At 42.1% G+C, this 15108-nt stretch overlaps 1 protein-coding gene across 2 annotated transcripts in view; it reads left to right on the forward strand.

The window, feature by feature from the left end:
* The first annotated feature begins 11071 nt into the window (after nt 1–11071).
* Nucleotides 11072–15108, forward strand: part of MATN2 (matrilin 2) — a 68321-nt gene continuing 64284 nt past the window's right edge. For both annotated transcript variants that reach the window (XM_041470910.1, XM_041470911.1), the window contains exon 1: nt 11072–11170. The gene's annotated coding sequence lies outside the window, so the exon portion shown is untranslated. The remainder of the gene's footprint in view (nt 11171–15108) is intronic.

The raw sequence follows: 15108 nt of genomic DNA on the forward strand, positions 1-15108 counted from the left end.
TGCTAGCCAGCAGAGACAAAAGAGCTGTGAAGCTACTCTGAGGGAGGGAGCTGCAGCACTGCAGAGGCTCTGCAGGCATTTCAGAAGACTTCTATTTGCTCTTTGAGGTCGACATGACCAGCAATAGCAGGGATGAGCAACATGAAGCTTTTTAGCCCAGATCCTGAGCTATATCACAATACCTATGTGCATCCTAACTCTATAACTCTAACAGGCTTCTGTTTCATATAAATTTTCCCTAAGTATGTAAATATTTCTGGTTTTGAAAGGGTTGGGGGTTTTTAGAGATTTTTTTTTTTTTCATGTAATATTGAATCTGTTTCCCTCTCCAAAACTCCCCATTTCAGGACCCTTCAGGAGAGTAGAGGCAAACATGAAATTAGAGGTCCAACTTGGACCTCTGGGTAAACTTTTAGCATCGAATCTTCTGATCCCATTCAAGGCCAGGATGGGCAAGGTGCTCTTCAAAATTCACATACCATCCTAATAAGATCAGATATGTTCTACTTTATGGATGGAAGATACTTCAGCCTTCATTCTGTGCCAGAGGCAAGCACAAAACAGGCACCTTCTCTCTTACAGAAAAAAGGTGTCTGGATAGGCAAGTACTTTTATAGTTTTATTTTGTGTATCATCAGTACACGAGTTTAAGATCAACAGATGAAAAATAAATCAACGGGACACTCCAGGAGATTGATGCTATTTACATGAATGTGGTCATTCTTGGCAATATACACTATATCAGATACACTCACCTGGGGCAGCAAGGACAATGAAAGTAAAAGAACAAAGGCAAGACCTGGCAATTTGTTAAAAAGATTTATCTTTTGGGAATTTATAAAGTCTTCTGCCCATTAAATAATTAGAAAAATGGGATGAGTTTTTTTCTTTCATTGCATTAGAGCAGAGGATGAAATTAGCTTTGTCAGTTGGACAGAGCAGCTCAAATTTCCTGCTATTGTGTTATCCTGCTGCTTTGCTTCTCATTAAAAAAAAAGCTAAAGAAGTTCAAAAGGCTCTTAGAAACAATTTGATCCACTAGTTTTGAGTGGTTTTTTTTCCTTAAAAAAAAATTGACTTTGCTTATTTTTTAATGCAAATATTTTCCTTTTAAATACATAGATATTAGCCATGGTATCCGTGACCATATGTTCGTCTAGAACTGACTGGATTCTGTTTCAATGTATATTTTCTTTGTGGTTTTTTATCTTGTGAATTGTCAGCAAAAAAAAGCCCAAAGCACAACATAATATATTGTTACCTTTTGGTTACTTATTCCTCTCTGCAATTCAATTATTCAGCCTGGATAAAAAGTCCTGACATACTAATTTGGACAAATAAGTTTGAAATAAAAGTAATGTATCATTACACTGTGTGTAGACACTGTGTAAGCACTCCAGGGGTCTAGAAAAGTAGCCCCTGGTTAAAAAGGGAAGCTCAGAAATATTCCTCTGTCAACTGTTGCACTCCTGTGAGCACCAAGCAACAGAACATGAGTGGTTTCATAATTGCCACTGTGCAGGTGTAGAGCAGCACCACTGAGATGTGGCTCTGGTACAAGAGGCTGCACCAGCAGCACAGTTGAGCTCAGACCAGTTCATTTTACATGACCAGCCTGAGGATGAGTTTAAAAAAAGGGTGTCTAAGAAAAAAGGGAGGTGGGTGTTTAAGGAAACAAACAAACATCTACCAAACAGCTTTGTCTCAGGGGTCTGAGACCAGATAGAGTCACAATCTAGGAAAGTTTTAGGATGTGATCTCTGGCTATATTCAAGGCGTCTACGTGCACCCAACATACAATGTCTTTCCTGGCCATGAGCTAGATCCATACTTAGCTCACATTCCTTCTGCTTGTTCCTTTTTCAGTTATAAATCACCTCTGTGGCAATGCTTTTCTGAAATGCAGGCAGATTAGATCTACTACATTTCCTTTGCCTCAAAAAAACCCCACAACAGGTTGGATGAGCACATCCTAATGTTGAGAAACTAATTCTGTATTTATCACCTGTTCATGTTTTGAAACATCTGTAATTTTTTGTTGTTGTTCTGAAGTGTCTAGTATTATTTGGATCAGAACAGAAGCTGAGATGGCATTTGTGCAAATCATGATGGTCTGAGGTACTTATTGCTTTTCAATTTGATATACCTGTGCTGGGATGGAAATTGTCTCCTCCCCTTGATGTGAATGTGTTTTAAGGTTCATGTCTCCCTTGTTTGTAGTTGCTGCAACTCTTGCTCATTATCCTGCCTTTGTCTGTGTTGACTGTAATAAAATATTTATAGATAGCAAAGTCTTTAGGATTGCATAGACAAACAGAAGCAAGACAGATTTCTCAAGGACCTAGAAAAAAATTTTTGTTAATTTCTGTTGCAAACAAGAAAAATTGAGATCTCACTAAAATGTAGTTTGAAATAAATAAATAAATAAATAAATAAATGTAAATGGTTGTTAGTGCAATAAAAACTATGGATTTTGCCAGTGGAGGAATTCAGCTTCTTAATTATTGACATGCAAGGTTTGAAATGTTTATAAACAACATCATAATGTTGTACTATTGACTGTCTTTATTAGTCTACAGAGAGATCAAACCATAGTTTTTAAATCACTTAAAATATTTGTAGCTGACAGCCTTATAATTGGAAATGTAGAATGTATGTGTAATACTAGGTCTCAGGGTTTATAAACCACACTGTACTGCAATTAATCAAGAAGAATTTGCATATGCAAATTTGAATCTATCAGTGGAAGCATCAGTCTTAATTGTTTAATTAGAAGAGACACCCTTTCCTGGGTCCAGTGCTGGCTGAAATCAAACTGTCTCAGTTGACTCCTGAAGTGCCAGATCAGCAGGTGTTTGGTATCTTAAAAAAAAATGCAAGTTCCTGCTAGTTACAGGGAGTTTTCTTGAATTCATACAATATCTTTGAAGCAAAACTTTATCAATCTTTTCTTTCTCTAGTATTCTTCCTAAATAAAGACAGGATTTCCTCTTTTCTTTTCTTTTCTTTTCTTTCTTTTCTTTTTTTTCTTTTCTTTTCTTTCTTTTCTTTTTTTTCTTTTCTTTTCTTTCTTTTCTTTTTTTTCTTTTCTTTTCTTTCTTTTCTTTTTTTTCTTTTCTTTTCTTTCTTTTCTTTTTTTTCTTTTCTTTTCTTTACTTTTTTTTTCTTTTCTTTTCTTTTCCTTTCTTTTTTCCCTAGACATCTACTGTGGTTCAAACTATTGTAATGTAAAGCAGGTATGTTACAGCTGGTCAGTAACACTGGCCAACCATTACTGGTCATTTGTCAATTACCATATGATTCTCCATTTTTTATCACTTAAAAATTACTTAAAAGATAAGGATATAGGGTTTGATTCTAAATTGAATCTGCTTTCCTGAAGAAGTAGATAATTTTCTCTCTCTCATTATTAATCTAAAAACATCATCCTTTTGCTACATCCACAGGTTCTATTTTGGATGTGCACTCCACTTTTTTCTTTGCTGTTTTGAGCATCTCTTCCTACAGCTAGCCACCTGCTTGACACTTAGATGATTCTAATTTGTACATGGTACATTATACCACCTCTAAAAGGAAACAGACAGATATTTTGCAAACCCATACTGTTTTCTTACTTGAATCCTTCACATTCAGCTGACATTTTCTATAATTCCAGGAACATGCTGCTGGTTAAAAACAAATTCAGTAAAGACTCAAACACAGATGTAATGAAAAGTGTTTATTTCTCACTTGTGGTAAAAAGGACTGTCCTGAGTGTTAGTGATAGATCAATGATACACGAATTGCACAGTTCTGTTCACAATTCATGGTTTGTAAACTTCATTATATACACATAAAAACAGGGGAACTGAAACAGATCAAAGGGTTTGAAGGAGTATGAATATGTAAAGAGCTTGCACATCTCTCCCACACTTCTGTGGTCATCTTGCTGTGTTTTATTTCCAGAGGTTTGAGGACTAGAATCTTGACAGATGTTCTTGAATCTAAGAATCATTTCACATTCTTAAAGTAAATGAAGAAGACAAGTAACTCCCTGGTGTGCATGGCTGGACATGCAGGCTCAGGCCCCTTTTGCCTTGCTGTCTCTGTCCCACTGCAGACTTCCATCTTGCTGGGTGCCATGGATAGCAGCTGAGGTCAGCCACAGGGGCTCAGAGAAATGGACACAAGGCAAAATTTTGATTGTTGAGGCCCACATATTGCAATTAACTAAGTTCTTCCTACTGAAATTCTCTTGGAAATTCCATTTGACTCTTCAAAAATTTTTGGAACAAGAAAATCAGAACTCATGCACATGGTAACTGAAAAGCAAGCATTTGCCTTATACCTAGGTTATACATTTTCTTAATTTTCTTCAGAACTGTGTGGCAGCTTATGATTACCATCCAGCCTGGATAATGTTTATAGTGAAAAAAATTTGATATATGATCAAATAGGCAGGACTCAATGAAGTTATATACTGTTGGTAAAATGTATACTGAATTCACCTGCAGACAGCACTCACCTAGTTTATCTAGCTGAAAAGTTGTCCAGGAATTGCTACTCTGCCAAGTATATTCATGGGCTTTACTTCTGCTGTAACTTTGAACATGTGAGCAGGAAAACTGCATTTTCAGCATTTCCTTTGGTAATTTAAGCCATGCCATGCTTAAATTCAACTCTCCTTCAGAATCCAAGGTAATGTTTTCTTACTCAGCTCTGGGACAAAATTGACATCACACACACAAAAAAGCTCAACTTAGATCTTACAACATAATCCAGAAAGCATGCAAATTGCTAGCTCTAAATCAGTTCTTGCACAATGAAGAATATTCTAAATGTAACAATGTCTTTGGATTCTTATGTGTGTCTGGATCTCAAATGAAATAACAAGTTCTTCATGAATCTTATGTAACATCTGTGTGGTGCTCAAAATAAGCACCCAAACTACAACTCTGGCAGAATTTAGGCAGAGTGACTCTTGACCCAATGGTGTTCATACAGAATTATACAGATCAAAGAATTAAAAAAGAAAATTACATCAACATTTAAAATGTAGTGTTTCAGATGCCCAGCAGCCAAAGGGTAGCCAGTCCAATCAGATCCCTGGGGGCTTTTGTGGCAACATTGCAGCAGAAATACCTACCTGATCTGTCATTACTGTGGCTCCTGGCTTGAGATTTCCTCTGATTTCCTCTTAAGTGATGACATTACTACTTTAAAAAGGAAAGAGACTCTCTTGTAGCAGATATCAACAGGAATGTGGTACTTAAACTTGTAAGTACAGCTTTAAAATAAAACGTTAAAACAAAAAGTACAGTTAATGAATGCTGTCTGGCTCTGCATGTCTCAGATGAAATATGTTCTGTTAAAAGGCCATTATGATAATTTTTTAATATACATTATATATCTATTATATACATCATAGCTGCCCAACCTTCACACCATCATGGGTATTAATATACAGAATAGATGTGTACATATATATGCATATATGCAAAACTTTGGTCTTGATTAAATATTGTGTACTGGAAGCATCTTTTCTTTTGGCTATGGTACAGCTGTGATCTGAGCCACAGTTAAATCTGACTCATGAACCATCTTGGGGAGATAACAGGAAGCACCAAACCGTGCACTGAATTTAGATTTAAAAGAGATTACTCACAGTCTTCAAACTAAGTATATGTTCAGAGATTTTAGTGGGTTTAAAAAAAAAATAAATCATAACCTTAAAAAATATTTAACTCCTGAAAGTTTGCAATGCCTGATGCCTAGATTTGTGGAAATCACTCCAGAAACTTGGTTCTTCATGAAGTTCATAATGAAATGTAAATGTTAATCCCTTTGTTACCAATCCTAATCTAACATCCAGAAGACAAGGAGTCTGAGTTTTGCTGCCAGGGCTGTGCAGAGGACCTTGGGAGCCAAGGAGGGTTGGCAGGTCTGTCCAGCTGTCTGTGAGACCTTGTGCTGGTCACCTGTGCTGGCTCTCAGGCGCTCTTCCAGGACAGATGCCCCAAGCCTCTGCACAAACAGCAGTTAGCAGCAGCCAAGTCACACCTGCACCTCAGACTGTCCTGCAAAAAACACCAGGAGCCACCTCTGCATTTTGTGAGGTTTCTGCTGGTTTGTGCTGCTTGTGATGTAAGAGCACACAGGGGAACTCAGGCGGCCAAACAGCTGCAGGGAGCTTGTGCCTGCGCTGGGCACCAGCCTGCTCAACCTTGTACAAACTGGTGTCTTTCTCCACACCAGATCCCTCTGGACCAAAGCAGGAAGTGAATGCCCAGCTCCACAGTTGGAGAAAACGTGATCTGCAACGCAGAACTGCAGGCACCAAGGGAGCAGTGCAACTGAGCAAGTTGAAGGTTGGGCAGCCATTGAATATGCTCTCTAGGCATCACTTTTGGAATTAAAATACAAGATCTTTTTTGAGTCTTCAACATACAAAAAGATAAATAATTACCCAAAGTGGTTATTTTCTGCATTAATTTATGGATTGCCTTACAACAGCAGTTCTCTATTAGTCAAAAAATTGCAAAGGAGAAAAAAGAATTCCCTTACAAAATGATATAAAATATGAAGAACAGAGATGCAGATAAACCAGCCTGTTTCTAGTCCAATTTTTCTGTCTGCAGGTTTCTATCATTAAGTGCTATTACATTTCTGTTGGCTGCATTGAAGACACCTTTTATTAAAGTTTTGTCCTTTATATACTTACTTATATGGTGTCCTTAAGTCACCTCCTAAACCTGAGTTATTAAAGGCATTGCCTTTTCTGAGTTTTTCACTGGATGGCATATTTTCCAGTTCTCTAATGGTTCTTTCAGTTCTTTGCTACACCACTCCAAGGTTTTTTAAACATTCTGCTTGAATTATTCAGAGCTTTAAGGTGTAGCCAAAATAGAATATGTTTTCTTTAATGTTGTGAATAAAGGATTTAAAGCACTATGGAGTCAAAAATTTATCCTTGCAGTTTGTCTTGAAACACAGTCAGTAAGTACTCTTTGCTCACATACAGCTGAGATTCATAATCTGTTTTGCAATCTATTTCATATGTGCAGAGCTATTGCTGCAGCATTATAGCTTCCTAGTCAAAATATTGTGTTATGTGAGTGCCTAAGAAATGTCCAAGTGTATAATGTATAAACTCAACCCCATACTGATCCTTTCATAGCCCATTAAAAAGAAAGAAAAAAGGGATATTTTGACAAAATCTGTTTCCCTAAGCAGTCCTCTGTTCTATTATCAGTTTTGTGAATAATGCACTGAATGACAGTACTATGGAAAAATTTAGGTAGGAAGTGACCAAAAAAACGCCCAAGGATGGTGTCCAGCATCTCCAAATTATAGCCTCATATGAATCTTATGCTTTACCTGAAGTCAAGAGACTTTACCTTAGGAACTCTCCAAAATATGATTTTTTTTAATATAATGACTGGTGGTGGTGGTGGCATTTGCCAATATTTTGGCTCTGCACCAATCACTGTGTTTTAAAAGACTGAAGAGGAAGAAAACTTTGAAAAAGAAGTTGCAATGAAAGGATGAATGATTTAAGGCTTCTTGAAAATACTACTAGATAGTAGTAGATATGATATTGTAGGTATAGAATAGCTTAATTTAATGTGTACCTGGTAATGCTGGGGGAAAAAAATCAACTCCCTCTGCCCCTAAATATCTGGAAAATCCATTCAAATGTAAGACAATATTTCACAGGAAAATGCATAAAAGAAAACTATAGAAAAAAAAAAAAGCTATGAGATGCTACAGAAGATCTGTAGTAATCTTGGTATGGTTTGTAGCTAAGTTAAACCTGGTTAGGTAGTGAAAAGATATTTCTAATACTGCCACTGAATCCAACCCAACGAAAAGTTTCATTCATAGTCAGATAAATAAAATCTTTTTCTTCAAAAGATAGAAAAACCAATCCTCTACTTTGATATCTACAATAAGTACAATTAGGAATGCTAGTTGGAAGAAAAAAAAATAACCAACCAATAAAGAACTAGAAGAGAGATTAAATACCATAGTATAAGATCACAGAATTACTGAATCATCAAGGTTGGAAGAGACCCTCAAGATCATGTATTAGAGAGGATTAATCCACGGGCAAACAGGCACAGCTGCACATATAAACTGAACACAAAGGTGACCATCAGCCTCCGTGGTGCTGTGGCCACTGAAAATGATAAAATTATGAAATCCTTGACCACATCAGGAGAAGTGGAGAGGGCTTGCATGGTGTATCATGTTTAATTTTGCCACACACCCTCTCAGGAGCCACATACACAGCAAGATCTTGCTGAGTGAAACAAGAGTGAAAGCTGAAAAAGAAAATGATTGCTGTCACTAAATGCCCTAGGCAAGCCTTGGAGAAGAAAATGAGTTCCTTAGGTTTAAAGACAATGTTGATATTAGGAAACAAATACAAAATTGCCATAAATACTTTTAGACTGGAAATTCGTAGGAAGTGTCTAACTACCATGAAGGTCTGACACTGTCCTCTACTAACAGCAGGAAGAAAATCAATTCACTGCTGTTTTACTTAAAGCACCTGCTTATTATGTAAAACCTACTTTCTGAAATGTGGTTTTTGTATTAAGTGATTGCCTATGATAACTGAGAAGCAGCCTACATCACTTCTTCCAGACTGAGAGTAATCCAGGCACTAAGAGAAGACAGGAAAGGAACAAACAGACTCAAAGTCTCAGGTATCTAGTTAGCAATCTTCATGAAACGTAAGAATTACCTGTTTTTTTGGCTTTGGTTGTTTTTTTGTTTTGTTTTGTTTTGTTTTGTTTTGGTTTGGTTTTTTTGGGTTTTTTTGTTTGTTTGTTTGTTTGTTTGCTTTTTTGGTTTTTTGGAGTTTTTTTGCCAGATTTTTGGTTCTTTGCATATCAAAGCATGGCTTGATAGAAGCCTCCAGCTTTTTCTTACTTAACGTTTTCCAATCTTCCTCTACCCATTGTATCAAATGTTGACAGACTGAACAAAGGCTCTCCCACATCAAAAAGAAGTCACACGATGGGAGTGGAGGGCAGAAGCTCATAATTTGAGAAAGGACAAGCAGCAAAGAAACTGGAACTTTGAAATGTGGAGATTACACAGTACTTCTGGTGTGGTATAAATAAATACCAAAGTCAAATAAAGTCAAATAAAAGTCCCCTATCTTCTATGCTGTCTCTTATGAAACAAAGAGATGCTTTGTGCTGACTTGCTGCCATCATCCTTTCCTCCAATCTCCCGCTGGGATACCTTCCATGCGTTGAGCCTGCCAACAGCAGCAGGCTGCACGGCCTCTGGGAAGAGCGCGAGTGATGGGCTCTCTTATCTAGAAACTGGAGCTAAAGCCACCAGAGTTACTCACATGAGTTACTCTCACATGATCTTGTCACTACAACATTTTCTCCTGACTTTTGTCTTCCTCTGGCAACTGAGCTGATGCCTCAAGCCACAGCACAGGGAAATGGAAGTACAGTTTCTGTATTTTCAGACAGCAATGCATTAATAAGGACCGTGACTGGGTCCTATGCTACATTACAAGGAGAAACAGAATGGGAGAATCGTTCTGCACTTGGCCCTGCTGGGTTTGCTATAATGTCTATCAGTGCTCAGTTGCATTTTTATTTTTTCCCTTTTCTCTGGATAGAGGAAAGGTTCAGGAGCCAGAGCTCAGAATTAAAGATAAGGTGAATCCAACCACTTTCAGTTTTAGATTTGCTTGTTATCTGTACGCTTCCTTTTCGAGATTAGATTTTGTACACTCACATCACAGGCAATTAATTGTGCTTTGCAAAACTCACACAAAGTAGCTTTGCTGATTGCAGAGTTACTCATTATTCCGGCAACTCTGAGGGGCAAAAGTCTCCCCTGTTGGACTCCTCTGTTGGACTCCTCTGATGTACTTCAGTTGGCATGGCTTGGCGATTTATGTCTTTCCTGTTGGACAGTGACAGTGAGCCCGGCTCACCTCTGCCATTTAAATGGCTTTCACTGGGTTTTTTGTTTGTTTGTTTGGAAGGAAGGAAACAGAAGTCACAATTGTTTGAGAAAAAAGCAGGAATTTTATTTTTTTTTCTTCTTCATACATAATACCGTAAGTGTTGATATAAACCCCACACTTAGTTTTTCCACGTGGACTACTGACCGCGTCGCTGCTGTGTCAGCTAAGAAACGACGGTCCCTGCTATTTGGCCAGCTTATTTCACGCTTTCCTCAGCGTTTTCCCCGACGGAGGCTCCCACCGGCCCGCCGCGGTGGCAGACACCGCATGAATCACCGGGGACTGTTTGCCTTGGCCCGCGGGTCCTGCGCGCGGGGAATGGGATTTCCATTCCCCGACGTTTCCCTTGGTCGGCTTCCCTGGAAGGCAGCGGCCCGGGGAGCACGGCGCTGGCCGGGGAAGGATGCGCTGAGCCGCCAGACAGAAATCACACCGCTTTTCTCTAGCAGGAACTCACGGCCCCCATCAGGGAGAGCCCGCTCGGCCCGAGCAGGCGCTGCTCCCGGGGCTGCGGGAGCTCCCCTCGCCGCCCGCCCCAGCGCAGGGACAGCTCTGGCACGGAGGAGCCAGCAGCGGGGCCGAGGTGCGCGGGGCGGCGGGGCCGGGCCGGAGCCACCGCGGCCGGGAGCCCAGAGGGGCCGGGAGCCCTGTCCCTGACGGGGCTGGCGGGAGGGAGCGGGTCCCGCGTCCTTCGGGACCAGGCGGGAACGCCTGGGACCGACAGCCCGTATTCCGCAAGAGCCGTCGATTCCCTCTCTTTCCTCCCGGCAGGCGCGAGGGAGCGGGAGAAGAGCCCGGGTCCCATACACGGGCCAGGCGGGAAGGAGTGGGACGGCAGGTCGTACCCCTCAGCGGGGCAGGAGTGAAGAACCGCGTCCCTGACGGCAGAGGCGGCTGAGGAGAGAGGAACGCGGCTCTCCGCGGCTCCTCCCGCGGCCTCCCGGCGCCGCGCCGGCTCTGGAGGTCTCGGCAGGACAGCCGGTGTCTCCATAGCGGGACTCCCCGCTTTCCCTCCCCTCAGCTGAGCCGGGCTCCTGCCGCCGGGGACGGGGCTGGCGGGAGGCGGCTGCTCCCGGGGGGCGGGCGGGGGAGCGCCGTCCGGGGCCGCGCCGAGGGGAGGAGGCTCCGCTCTCGCTCCCGGCCGCCGCCGCTGCCGCGCCGAGCGGAGCGGCCCCGCCAGCCCCTCAGGTAAGCCCGGCTCTGCCGCCTGCCCTGCCCCGCCTCGTCTCGCCTCTCCCGCCCGCCAGGCGGGTTCGCGGCGCTCCGCCCGGGGACACCGCACCCCGCCGTGTCCCGCGCCGCCCGGCGCGGCTCGGCATCGCTGCCATCTCCCGAGTCTCTGCACTGCCGGCGGCCACCCCGCCCCAGGGCCCCGGCGCGGCGGAGGAACGGCCCTGCCCCGGGGGCCCCGCCGGGTGGGGGGCGGCCGGGAAGGCCCCGCGGGCGGCCAGCGCGGGCGGCGGGGGCCCGGCGGGGAGCGGGAGGCCGAGGCGAGGGGCCGCGGCCGCGTCTGCGGCTGGGTTGGATGTTCGCTTGCTGGGTCCCGCTGGAGCGGTTTGCTGCTCGTGGTACAGCCCGCAGGAGAGGGTTTCCCTTTCCTTTGGACCGCGTGGGTCTGAGCAAACTTAACTGATCCTCCTCCCCGTGCATGCCGCAGTAACTCATTTAACAGTGCTGTAAGGAACCCCCCGCAGTGTGTTGTAAGACCAGTGTAGCATCGGAACCGAACTTTGCTTCGAAACGTGTTGGAGAGTAGCCTGCAGGTGTCTTTACCAGCTTGCAGCAGCGCGGGCTGGGGCTTCTCCCCGTGCCAGGGCACAGCCCAAGGCAGCTCTGCACTGCAGGGTCGTGCAGGGTAGGAGGGGCTGCCCGGGCTTCCTGAGAGCCCTGCGTTTGCTGGGGTGCAAGGAGTGAGGGGCGGTTTGCTGAATGTAATCTACTTACCCTGGAAACTCTACTGAGATGGTGCTCATTAATCTGGCAAAAATCATCACGGCATCTTTAAGGACCATGTATTCCTGCTTCAGAAGACAGTTCTTTCTGTGTTGAACTGGCCTCTATCACTGCTAAATTGTAGAATATTATTGACTGAGAGAGAAGAATGCAACCTGCTGATTTATGTAATAATTCCTAAGTGCTTGGGTTTGCTTGTGGGACCATTGTTCTAGAGGTGAGTGATCCTGACTGAGGTCTGAAAAGGTGACGTGTTACATGTTATAGCTGCGTTTCTGTCAAACAGCTGACTACTTCAGAAGAAACTATCAAAGTGTATTCCATCAAAAATTCTCCTTAAATCAAGAGCTGAATAAAATACACATATGGTTTTTCCATTAAATCCTACAAAATCTATAAAATAGTTTTGGAGTATTACGCTTTTCATGTAGATGTCTCAGCTTTAAGCACGAGATTTTCTAAACTTTTCCTCATGTAATTTATATCCCTGTGATATTCATCAAATTAAATTTGATTTATTTTATATCTTCAGAAAATGCAGCACTCAGTTACACAAAGCTGCCACTAAGATCCTTAATCCTGCACTCAGTATTCACACCTAATTACTTTATGTGAGTCTCTCCATTGACTTCATTGGGATTTCTCATGAACAAGGGAATGCACATTCTGCTGTGTATGAGCTGGGGCTCAGGGACCCAGCTGTGATGGTAAAAGATGTTTTAGTCAGTCCAGGCAAACTACGGAAAGGCTGATCAGATCTACATACTCTCTCATGACTTATAAACCATCTCCATAGGAAGGTAAAACAGTAAGCACTATTTAATTGTATTGTGGGTATCATTAACAAGCTCTTTTTATACAGTGTACTCATTGTTAGTGTTTTCATTATGAGCAAAGAGTATTTGGAATGGAGTGAGTTTAATCCCCAAATTATTTGTTTACAGTGGTGTTGGTACTGGGGTCAGTGTGACTTTGCAAATAAATTTCAGAACCGCTGTATCCTTTTTTCCCCCCAAACCTTTCTGTTTGCAGTTAAGTCTGCTGTGGCTTGTGACTACTTCAGAGACAAAACTAAGCAGCTTATATGTGTATAATATGTCATATAATATATGCTTTCATTTAAATACCTACTGTGCATGGTAAAAGTGAATTTTCTCAGTTTTCCCATGCTACTTTTCTGGGCATGTTGTGGAAACTCTGATGTCTAGATGAGATTCAGTACCAGAAAGTGCAAATGAGTCTTTCTCAAAAGAACAAGATAATGAAAAGGTCTATTGTCCAAGTGGCAACAGAAGAAAATCATGGCATGGAGATTGATGCTGTCATAAAATAAGAATTCCCACTGCTAGAGCTTGGTGTCTGACCACTGGAAACTATGCAGAGTAAGCCATACTATGGGTGTACTGTTCTATAGCACCACCATTAACTTTTATGTGGTGAGAATTTACTGAAATGGTCCTCAGCTTCACCTCTAAGCAGAGGTTGGACCTGATGGCTTACAGAGGTCTTTTCTGACCTAAATAATTCTATCATTGTATGATTTAGTAGTTATTCATTTTATAACAGTGATATCAGGAAGTCTGTATGTCATTCAGACAGATGACTTTAAATTAAGCAACAGATCCCTTAGTCTTCTTCATTTCATTAGAGCTGTATAAAATTAAATTATATATGTAGTACATATACTCTAAGCCCATTAAAGAGCAAAGTCTGTTGTGTAGAAGTCCCACTGTGATATTTACATCTTGACAATAAAATTGAATGCTGATCTCTGCTCTTTCTGATATGCTGTATATTTCGGTGTCTGAACTCATCAATTCATGTGTGTGCTTATCTGGCCTTTGTGCTTGGATAGGCAAATTGTCCTTTCCCCATCCCCAGCACTCTTTGGACAGCTTCCAGAATGTGGTTGCCCTCCTGTATCCTGGAGCACCTTTGGTTATGCTCTGCACATGGGTATCATGTACAGAGTTGGATTTGTGGGCATATTTGGCTGATTACCAAACGTCATTCACCTCCCCTTCTAGGAACTGCTCTGTAATGCATTTTGGGTCTTCCCTGTACTGTTTCAAAATCAAAGTTAATTTACTCCACTGTCACATTTGATTTTATTAGTCCAAGTTACAGCTCCGCTGTGGGATTTTTGGCAGCAGCTGGAATAAATAGCTACTGGTGGAGATTCAGCCGCAGCCCAATTCCTGTGCAAGGTAGGGGCATATCTCAGTACAGACAGCACTGGAATATCCTTTTAGCTGCCAAGGTAGGGATATGTGCTGGATGAGGAGGACTGTATGGAAGCAGAGGAGACAAAGGTGGAAGACTTTGTGAGTCTGTAGTTGTCACCCTGTCCTCACTACTATGCGGACATGTCTGGAGCAGACATTGCTATCACATGCTAGGATTGTGTCCCACTGCAGACACAAAACAACCTGTGGCATGAAGCTTCATGGATCCATGCAAAGAATTTGTCCCAGTCTTCTCACACTGGAGTACTTCTGGTCCTAAATCCACTGCAGATTCAGGTTACTCATACTGTCTGGACACTCATTATTTCAGATTGATACAAGACTGATGTTGCCAAGTCAACAGTTCATTTTGTTATTGTGGTGGCTTGCTGTGCTACTGTGAAAGCTGTTTGTAATTGGGTTGGCTGAATACACCAGAATTACTAATTGACTTTCAGATAATGAGTTTCCCAGATTTATCTCATACTACTGACAGCACGAATGGCCCAAGGTAGCCTCTTAAAAGGAGCTAAAAAATGTTTTAACAAGTGAGTACTGCTCTGATGCTTTGCAGGATGCGGTGCAGGTTTGGGTTCATGGACATCTAGGTTCATGGGCACCTAGTGCCTGCCATCAGGGTTGAACAGCATGTGAGGAATTTACAAACTTACAGCACCTGAAACTTTGTTTCTTCTTGGTGATTTAACTCTATTGGTGAAATGTAGTTGATAGTCATGATTTAGAATGGGTGTCTACCTTTCCTGTGCTGCTAAGCCTAGTGAAGCCTTCCTTATGCAGCAAGGAGTTACAGAAAATCCAGTCTATCTTTTGGTGAAACAGGGTGACAGTAGATTGCTCCTTTCTAATGATGAAGGCAAGATGGTTCTTCTCTCTGATGTGCTAAATATCACCATCCCAGTTGTAGCTACCTGCCCCCACACAACACCT

Source organism: Pyrgilauda ruficollis, unplaced genomic scaffold (assembly GCF_017590135.1).
Source record: "Pyrgilauda ruficollis isolate IOZ18807 unplaced genomic scaffold, ASM1759013v1 scaffold25, whole genome shotgun sequence".
Classification (NCBI taxonomy): Eukaryota; Metazoa; Chordata; class Aves; order Passeriformes; family Passeridae; genus Pyrgilauda; species Pyrgilauda ruficollis.